General features: G+C 38.0%; 1 protein-coding gene across 1 annotated transcript in view; it reads right to left on the minus strand.

Moving 5' to 3' along the window:
- arhgap35a (Rho GTPase activating protein 35a) overlaps positions 1-5100 on the minus strand; it is an 83652-nt gene extending 78552 nt beyond the window's left edge. The window contains exon 1 of the mRNA XM_028464153.1: positions 4441-5100. The gene's annotated coding sequence lies outside the window, so the exon portion shown is untranslated. The remainder of the gene's footprint in view (positions 1-4440) is intronic.
- Positions 5101-10996: the final 5896 nt, after the last annotated feature.

Genomic DNA, 10996 nt, shown 5'->3' on the forward strand with positions numbered 1-10996 from the left:
TCTGTTGAGTAATTGTATTTAGAGGTCAGCATTCCTCTGTGGCTTACATCCTGGTTCTTTTCCCCCATAGTCACTGTATGTAAAGAACATGTTTTTGTTTAACAGAGTCCTGCAGCCTACATCAAAAGTTAAAGGCACTTTTATTTTGTACATACTTTCTAACTAATTGGCAAAAACAGAAAAAACAACAACCTTGTTTCTACATATTTAATTCTGTTTGACGTTGTTGGCTGAATCTGGAAGCAGTTAGGCAGTGTGAACTGACTAACAACTAAAAAGCAAACGTGCTTTCTTATATCCTATCCTCAGATAGAGATGAAAGGATTTAAGAAAATTATTTTAGGAGATGATACAAAAAAGTCAGTTGTCATTGTCAGAGATGTTTGTTTACTTCACTGCTATTGGCAGTAAATGTACAATGTGTCTTAAGCTAGGAACTTAATAGAGCCTATTGACCTTGCTCCACATCAGACTCACTCTGACCAATCACCAGACAGTTAACGTTCGTAGTTGAGGGTCTTTGTTGCACCCCAAACACGCGTTGTATGTCTCACATCCTCAACACCAACTTTAAGCAGGGTACACACGTAAGGATTTTCTAAATCTGGAGAAATTTTTTATCTGTTACAGACCCAACACATGAAGATAAAAAAAAGCAGGCATAGCACAGTTTTTATTGTATGTTGTGGTTTCCTCAGATAATCTCAACACAGCAAACCACACAAAAAAAACGATTCTGTCCCACCACCAGTCTTCCTCCAAGTCAGAAATCTCTTGTGTTTAAACAAGACCTAACAACGTGATCTAATGCTGCATTCCAAGCAACTCCGAACTCTGGATTTTCCAACCTCCTGTTTGAAAAAGTGACTTGGACCTGAAGAACGAGCTCCGACTCTGTAAAAAAGTGTCAATATTATACCTATCAGGCCTTGTTTGAGATATTTTAGTACCAAGTAGCCTTGAATGCAGCATTATGTACTGAGGAGTTTTGGTTGTAAATGTGGAAGAGGTTTAATATTTACGATTATCAGCCCCTACCCGTTTAAGAGCCAATTATCGAAAACAAATTTACTCTTGACCATAAATGCTGGTAACTTAGTTACTTATCAATGTAAAACTTTAATATGACCACCTTTTTCAGAGTAATCTAAAACATTACTATTTCTAAACAGTAATCAGAATAAAGTTATTAATCCAAATCCGTAAGTTACTAATGACGTAATTTTTCTCACGCATGCGACAAGTTACGTGTTCAGCATGAAGAAAACTCATGTGTTACATATGGATATGAAATATATCTGGTCAAAAAAGACAGTCCTTATTTAATTTTTTATAAAAACTTATTTTTCCAGGTAATAGTTTGTCAGGAAACACAATGCTGACATCACTCCTAAAAATAAACTTCTATTATGCGAGTGTCAGTATTGAAAAAAACGGTTGTCGTTTTTATGTTGAGGCGATGGAGAGTGTTGTCAGCAGCTGCTGAATATAACTAATAAAGTAACTTGTAATCTGACTTAGTTACTTCTAGGCTCGAGCAATCAGTAAAGTAACTAAGTTACTTATTTTGCCACTCCTGGTTAGAAAGGGTAAAAATTAATCCAAAAACTGCCTGATTTTATTTATGTGTGTACCCCTCTTTAGCTTTGTGGTTTTCACAGGACCCCATATATAGGACAGCTAGTCGCAGCACTGAATAAACTAGATGTAAACCTCAATATGTTACCACCCCAGCACTGAGCACCCTGCTTTAAACTGCAGAACTAAGAATTTTCATCAGTTTGTTTACCATAGTTTTGTTGGCTTCGGTGGGTTTGGCAAATCTTGTTTTCTGTCAACCTCATCAGTGCGTTCCCAGTCTTTTGGTTGTCATACAAGAATCTGCTGAAACCACTCTCTGTGTGTATATGAAGTCTTTTTTCAAAATTTGAAAGACTGTGTCCTCAGCTTTAGTTAATGATGATTGGTAAAGGCCTCCTCGGGCATTATTTATATTAGAAGGCGATTCTGTGAGAAAGTCAATTTACAATTCAGTGAAACTCTGTTGTTGTTGTAGTGGTAGTAGTCGTCCACCTTTAAATGTGATACATAATGATTTTGTTCATATTACTGCATTGCGATACTGATGTTTTTGGTTGTTTTTTAATAGAACATTCATAAGGCAACAAATGCTAATTTAGCATCAAAATCTTAAATGGTACATTAGTCATTTAGAATCAAACTGGCATCCGAACAGAATGGGGGGACACTACAGAGGCCTTTATACCCAATTGTCCCCCATCTGCTAGACTGTAATGGGCATTGAAGCAGAAACAGTGTTAAAAGAAAAAAGAGGAACACAGTTCAGCTGGGTCGGGCCCACTTTCTAATGGAAATTCAGATACAACCATGCCAGACTGCACATCTCTCTGCCCAATAATCAGCAACCAGAACAAGGCAGCCATTGAGAGCAGATTGACTATAATCTGGTCCACCAAACTCCAAAGCTGTCTGCTATAATTAGCTAATTTCTCCATCAAACAAGCCCCAACCAAGTGTCAAGCAAATTCTTCCTGCAATACAAAGAAGGCGGGACAGCGAGTGAGTGTAGAAATATCAAACCTTGGCACATGGGGTCACCTAATAACAGGTGAGCCAACTGTAAAAACCAATGACCAGGTAAGAATCCTAACTTCCGAACTAGTGGTTATATTATAGTAAGTTACAAGCACTTATGGGAAGCAATAAATAAATTAAAGTTATATTTATTATTAAGAAGTCAAATTAATTTTCCTACTGATATGTCCTGTTCCAAAGCCAAACTTTTGGTTTTATCTGGCATGATCTTGACATATGACAGATTTGCAGATCTTGCACCCTTATCGAGAACTGTATCTGCATCATTCTCTGGTCTATTCCTAACTAACAAAGACTGTCCCCTCTAGTCTCAGGAGTATGTTCCATTGCTAGATCAGCAGTGTAGAGACAGGCAGTGAGTACGCTGGTAGCCTGCCTGCTGCCAGGGCAAATGGCATCGCTATTAGAGAGAAAAGAGGCTTCCTGGAGAGGTGTGACTGCACTGCAAAGGGTCCAATCAAGCACACAACAGAAGTGCTGACAGCTGCTAATGCATTTACCTGAGAGTGAAGTGACAGTCTGCTTGAAGTACAGTGTATGTGTGTTGAACAATCCCTTCCCTTCCCAATGTTTCATTAAGAACTAAACATGGCAAACTCGTGGAGAAAGCACTGAGTCAGTGGATTACAGCAACATAACAGATCACATATACATTAATACATGACAATTTCCCCTGTTTTCAGAGTTTTCTGAAAGCCCCTGATGGAAAAACCCCCAACATGCATGACAAAAACCTCCACATTCAGCCAGCCTATGAAATGCTTCACAGTCAATTTTTAATCCATTCCATGGAGGAAAGTAAAGGGACCCCATGTGAAATGAAGGCAATGAAGTCCAGAGGAAGAATTCTGACATAAAGGGAGTGGCTGCCAGTGCAATGACCACTTTGCAGAGGCAGCTATACTCTGCTGACACATTGGTGACTCAATCTGTCATAAAAAAAAAAAAAGACTAATGGACAATTAACTCTTTTGATTAGGTCATTCTAATCCGTCTCTGTGTACCTTTTCTTAGATTGTAAAGACAGTATATTGTAAGTCAATAAACCAGACAAACATAAACCTCAGATATGTGATCATGGAAAGTAGCCACACACCAATTTATGGGAGATTAAAGGTAAAATGGACACATTTGTGTAAGACATGGTTAAATAATTGTTCCTTGAATCAGTATAGGATGTCTTGCATGTGTGGGCTTGTAAAGTTACAGGGCCACTCTAATAAAATAGAGAATACTTTCTCATCATAAAGAGATTAAAAAGCATGACCTAAATCTGAGAACATGTCATGTTTTGAAGTAGATGCAAAGGGAAATATGATAATAGAGGCTAATTTAACAATTAAAAAAAAATGAAAATAAATCTCTGATTTATTGAAGATTTGCAAATTTCAAACATAAGCACATTTCTGACATGTTGTAGTTTTTCAGCCTTAAAACCACCTCAATAGCAGGTGAAAGTTATTTTGTGAAGGTCCCCCAAGCCTGACAACACCAATACATTACCAACAATAATGTGAATGTGAAGGTTTGGACAGGACTGGTTTGATAAAAGTTGACCCAACCCTGGCTCACAGCAAAGGTAATGTCAGACATTAGCATTAGAAAGGGTTTTTTTTTTTTATATCGTTATTGTTTTTTTTGTTTTGTTTTGTTTTGTTTTTTTAAAGGGACACGAACCAAATCAACCCCAGGGACTTGCTGGGGTTGACTCCCAGGTTCTTTTTCACTAAACCAAAAGGAAAAGTAGAGGAGAAAACAGCTATAAAACTGTGTAGAATGTTGAAGGAAATAGTGTCTGGTTGGTATCTAGAATGCTTTACATACCATTTGACTCCTGGCTCTCTCCAGCTCTGCTCCACTCCTTTCTTCGTCCCTCTCTGCGATCCGCAAGACTTTTTAAAAACCGACAAAAACACTCCCCACATCAATGGTTCCCCCGCTGTCCGTCCGTGGCTTTCCTCGCTGCTAACTGATCCTTTTCACGGACCTGAAGTTTTTCCGACAACACAAAAGCACAGACGTGTCCGTCTCTCGCCGTCTGTGGGGTGAAAACAAGTCAAACGTGTTGAGGGAGGGGAAAGAAAAAGGAGGAAAAACCCTCCTGAAAACTCCAGTTCATGGAGACAGACAGGAAACAGAGGGGGTGGTGGTGGTGTTGGGAAGCGCTGCTGTTTCGCTGTTTTCACCACCACGTTGTTTTGACCAATAATTATTTCCTTTGTTGTGTCAAAAAAAATAAGGGTCCCCAGAAATCGACAGCCCCGCTCCTCCGTTGCTCAGCCAAAGGTTGCAGTTTGTGCTCAGGCCGCTCGGAGCAAAGCCTCTTTTGTCCTTTCGGATGTTAAGCTCCTCGCGGCATAAATGCGTGACGTTGTGTTTAAGTCTATTTTTTTTTTTTTTTTTCAGGCTTCCCAATAATGGCGGACCTTCTCCCAATCCAGCATCTCCCCTCCTATTAACACACACACACACACACACACACGCACACACACACACACACAGAGAGAGAGCGAGAGTCTCGCCCAGCGGTTTATGGACTCAATTACAACATCCATAAAAAAAATATATATATATATATATATATAAATTATAATCAATAAAATAATTTCTCAAAGAAAATACAAGTGAGAATGCATAAACTGAACCCCCTCAGAGTCAGTATAACTGTCATTATAACCCCTCGGAGTAAAATAAACTGTATATTATATTGTTTGAATGGGAACATTTCAATAATATTTCTCCATTTAATTAATAACTGTAAAAATTACAAAAATGGAAGATGGCAAGAGTGTACTTCGTATTCTGTATTTTGGCATACCCCGGTCGATAACACCCAACTAGGGACAAGTTCGTGGGGAAAAATATTTCTATATTAATAATATATTATCTCTTCTTGGTCTCAATGAAGGCAGATGCTTTTTCTCCTCATTCCCTCCTACCCTTATCTGCCCCATTTGTTTGCTCCTTTGTCTTGTACTGTCTTTTGTCAAAATGTAATAGAGCCCTCTCGCCCGCATATCTATCCAAAAACCGAAATTATGGAATTGATCAGCTGGTCTCTCAATGCAATCGACAAAGTTTTGTTGACAACAAGAATGGGCAGAGGAGAGCCCGCCTGGCCCTGACGAGAAACATTGTGCTGCCGGATACATGATGGATTCTTGGAAGGAGGGAGGATTGTGTGTGAGGAGCGTGGAAGACATCTAGGGTGTGCTGGTGACCGCGACCCTGATAAACGGAAATTAGCGGGTTTGAAGATGGATGGATGGATGGATGGTATGCTGGTGATTGGAGCTGGCAGTTTTCTGATTTATCGCAAAGTCCGGGTAACGTTGGCAGCTGTTTTGAAAAGGCTGCCTGTCGTGACTGATTGAATGTATGGGGGTCTTCACACTCAGACTCATGCAATAAAGGAACTCAAAAGCACGCAGGGTTGCAGCTTTTCAGCTTCTATGCGAGATGGAATCACAACTGGAGAACCAGCAAATGATACATTTTCACCAGCCAATGAGGTTGGCTTTATGAGAAGGGCTTCTGTGATATGACCGGCGGAGGCCTATATCCCATAGTGAAACATCTCATTCATATTACTCCTGAGAACCGGGGTTATGTAAATAACCTATAGTTATATGTGGTTGTCTTTTCATTTCCTTGGATGGGATGAAACTGACACGTAATTTTGATTGATTGATTAATATTAAATGGAAATACTAGTTAATTGCTTTAGGGTTAGCACGTCCACCTCACAGCAAGAAGGTCCTGGGTTCAAGCCCTGGGTGGGACACTAAGGTCCTTTCTGTGTGGAGTTGCATTTTCTCCCAGTGCTGCGTGGGTTTCGTCCGGGTACTCTGGCTTCTCCTCCCACAATCCAAAACACATGACCTGTAAGTTGATTGGAGTCTCTAATTACATGTGGGAGTGAGTGTGAGTGGTTGTTTGTCTCTCTGTGTGTTGCTCTGTGATGGACTGGCACTCTGTCCAGGGTGTATCCCCGCCTAACGCCCATTGAGAGCTGGAGATAGGCACCAGCAGACCCCGCGACCCTGAAAACTGGAACAAGCGGGTTAGAAAATGGATTAATGGATTAATGGATGATAGTTAATTGTTAGTGAGAATTCTCGCTAACAATTGGAAACATACTATTTTAAATGATTTTATTTGTAGGAACTGCTGTCAGAAAGCTTTAAGCAGAACTAAAGTATATGAGTAAAAATATGGCAAAATTTTAAGTTTACATGTGTACTAATGTAGGAATGACAAACCAAAAAAGTTTCTCTAAAAGTGTGAAGTTAAAATGCCCTGAAATAACTAAATCAAGACATTTCACTAACCAACAACTTCCTCCTTCTCGAGATGATGAGTTTGTAACTGACATTCTGTAACATTTCAAAAATAATTGGCGTTTTCAATTGATTGTCTGTGATTTGCACACCAATGCTTTCAATGTTTACTTGTTGGCTTGTCCTTTTAAATGACAGCCTGGACCTTTAGGTGAGAGGGGAAACAACAAAGACATTACAAAGTGCTGTACAGAAAACAAGCAAAAACAATATATCGCTAACTTAAATAAGTGAAATCAGTGTAGTACACAATCAGTCTTGTTTTGAGACCCCATTTTGAAGGCCTTAGACTGGCCAAACTCGGGGATTTCCCATCAAGACCAGTTAAAACTAGCATATTTCATTACTGTGATAGTCAGGAGAGCACTTGGAACTGATTAATTAATGTTGTAATTTGACATTTACCATTCACTTACTGATTGTTCTGCCTCCTTGGAAATCTTTACAAGTGCCTTATTTATAGAGCATCAGCAAAAATCTGAACATGAGTAAATCTTATTTCTAGTCAGAAACATCTCTGAACACTTACTTTAGGTCACATTCACCTGAAAAATAAACGTATTCTTTTTTTTTTTTTTTTAAGGATTTTTTTTGGCTCTAGTGGCCTTGTATATGACAGTTGCTTGACAGGAAAGGGGGTCAGAGAGAGCAGGGAATGACACGCAGGAAAGGGTCCCAGGCCGGGAATCGAACCTGGACCCGCTGCAGGTGATGAACTATAGCCTCTGTACATGGGGCGGGGCGCTCTAACCCACTGAGCTAAACACCGCCCCATAAACGTATTCTTGATATTAAACATCTAGACTTATTAGTGACTTTCAATACATAAGAGGATTTATTTTTTCAAGAATTTAGTCGGACAAATTTGTCAAGATTTGAGATTTTTGCAGGTTGTGCTTTGGAAAGAGTTGCATTTGCCTTGTTTTGTCTGTCAAATGTATTAAAAAGAAAACTGAAAATGGTCTTGGTCTTAAGTCAGTCTCGACTCCCAAAAGTCTTTGGCTTTTCTTGGTCTCGGGGAAAGTCTTGGTCTCAGACCGTGTTCTTGAGTTATAACACTAGTATGCACTGGGTTGCAGAGGGTTTCAAACTCTTTTTAAAAAACAAGAATACTCGTCAGACATCCTCAAAATCCACTCAAAGATGAATGCCTTCTGAAGGTAAATGCTCTTCCTATTTCCAGAACATCATCTTCCATTGGATAGCTTTTTGCCCCCATCGATGGATCAAAAGGTTTCTTGTTCAATTCTCCAGGAGTCTTTACTTAAAGAGTTGGGTCCTTTTATTTTTTAGATCATAGCACAAGAGGCAGGCTGTGCTGAGCTCTCAAACAGATGTTTTGCTTCTTGCTGTGAGGACCCTGACGCTGTTAGTCCTTCCTTGAATCTCCAAGAACATGTAACTCTGATCTGGTAAATCTAAACTCTGTGTGATATAAAAACAAATACTGCATGTGGCGGTAAACTCTGCTTATTATTTTGAGTTGGAATTTGCACTTTGAAGGATATTTAAGACAGAAACCCTGCACCCTGTAAACCAAGAGAGATTCATGTCTTAGACTTGTCTTTATACTTTAGTCAAGGTAAATGTTTTCACATTCTTAGTGGATGAAAAATTATTTTTTTTCTGAAAACAGAAGGTGAAACATGAATCCCACAAAAAAATGTAAATCTGCGAGGGCTTTGACAGTTGTGAAATGTGACCCAACCTTCACACACAGTGATCAAGGTACATTGCCCCTCTGCCTCAGGGGGGTCCACATGCTTCTGTCCAATCCAGTTTTTCACTGTTTTTAGCAATATTTGCACACCCCAATCACACCGAACAAGATTAGCAGGGGTCAAAGTTCCTGTTTAATAAACTGCCCTCCGTTCGACATCCCTTTCACCTTTCTCTGCTTTTTTATGATAGCACCATAGCTTTAAAGACACATTTTTTTAACAAATTATGACAACAGAATTTAAACTCAAACAAATATTTTATTTGGGTTAAAATCTTTACAAGTTCTGGATGCTCAATGCATATATTTTACTGTTATTTTAGTTTTTTTTAATGCCTTCCATTGTGACTTAAATTGTGCAAAGGGTGACACATAGAACAATACCAGTCTTCTCTTCCCGTGCCATTTTACTTCGCTTGTTCAACAGATGCCCAAAACACTCACAGGAAGGATGTAAACACCGCCTAGGCAATGTTCTGTGGTAAACAAGCTGACAAGCCTGACCAATAGATAAACACTGAAAACCCTCACTGTGCTAAAAAAATGGCCCAAAAATATTGTAACTCAAGAGCGTGCACATATTCATTGTCACTGTAAAGAGTGTTGTTGCTGACTTAAATCACACATAAGACACTCAGAATCAGTATTGAGCAGTGTTGGGCAACATCACTTTTGACAGTAACTAGTACTGTAACGCAATATATTTCTAAGAAATAACGCCGTTACTGTTACAATATGGTGCGTTTGTCCGTTACTTTGGCTAGCAGCAGTGTACTTCCTGTACATATCAGCTCGTTAGCCTGATATGTTTAGCATTGTGTAGCTGAGAAAAATGCTGTGAATTTGTTTTTTCCACATTTATTTTTATAAGCATTTCAACAGCAGAATGTGCACCTGGAATAAATGCACAGCTTACTTTACATTACTGTGTCTAAGGCTGAAAAATTACTGTTTTAATTTTTGAGCATCTTGTTTTGTGCTTTATATGCACATCATTTATGGTTGTTTTATAGCAGTTGATCAACAGTGGATTATTATATTATTACAAGCACTGATATGAAGCTGTATGGACACAAATGACCCAAATAAATAATACATTCTTTAATTATAAGTAACTCAAAAGTTACTTTTTCCAGTAATGCATTACCTTTTTGGTGTAAGCAATCAAATAGTAACTGAATTACTTTGTGAATGAAGTAACTAGTAATGGTAACTAGTTACTTTTTTCAGTAACTAGCACAACGCTGGTATTTAGTGTTTGGAAAATTAATAGTCAAGTGAACTAAAACAATCTGTAGGGCTTCTGTTTGCGTAACACTTATGAGGGACAGAATAATGTAAAGGAGTTAGAACCACATCCAGTATGTGCACACAGTCATCACTGATTCATAAACACTGACACCTTTAAGTAGTACATTTTCTAAACCACTAAAATAATTTTGGGGCGGGAAAGAAAATACAAAAAAGAGGTAATACCCACAAGCTAACCCCAGCACATTATATTGTCTGACTGTATTAAATATTACTATTAAACATTAAACACTCACCTGTTAACACTTTACAAGTGCTCAAAGACACTTTACAAAGGTGAGACATCAGAGACATAAAATAAAAACATGAATAGAAGAAACATAACAAAAAGACATAAATAAGAAAAAGATCGTAAAAATAATTAAAAGCAAGACAAGTATAATCATGCATTGAAAGCTAATTCAAAAGGTGGGTTTTGGGCTTATTGTAAAGCCTAAATTATAATAACTAATTTACATATTTTGTATATAATGTGGTGTGACTACTAAAAAAAAAAGAAGAAAAAAAAAGAATTAAAAACTTAAAAAAGCATTAAGAAATATTAAAAAAGTAGGAAAATATACAATGTAAATACATAAATCCACTGTAAATAGATCTAATCATAAACTACAATTCTTGTATTGCCACTACACATCAGTACCAGACATTTTAGAATTGTTTAAATTGTTAAATGATAAACCAAAATATTTTGAGGGTCAAGCAAAATGAAAAAGCATCAGATTTTCATTTGTAACGTATCAATATCTACTTAATTATTGACTTTTTTTCCTTTTTCAAATCCATTTACATATTAACTAATTTGATTTGATCTAAAGCAAAGAGTACTTGTCTTAATCATTAGAAGAAGGGAAAAAAGTGAATTTAAGCATCTAAAAACGAACAAGAAAATCTCTCCTTGCTTCTCATGTGACCAAGTAAGGCATGCTGCTGGATGTTGTAGTTTTCTTTCCCGTTTTCTGATTTCAAATAAGCATTACAAGGAACTACATTTCCCGCAATGCATCGGGAC

The sequence above is a fragment of the Gouania willdenowi genome, chromosome 13 (genome assembly GCF_900634775.1).
Source record: "Gouania willdenowi chromosome 13, fGouWil2.1, whole genome shotgun sequence".
Taxonomy (NCBI): Eukaryota; Metazoa; Chordata; class Actinopteri; order Blenniiformes; family Gobiesocidae; genus Gouania; species Gouania willdenowi.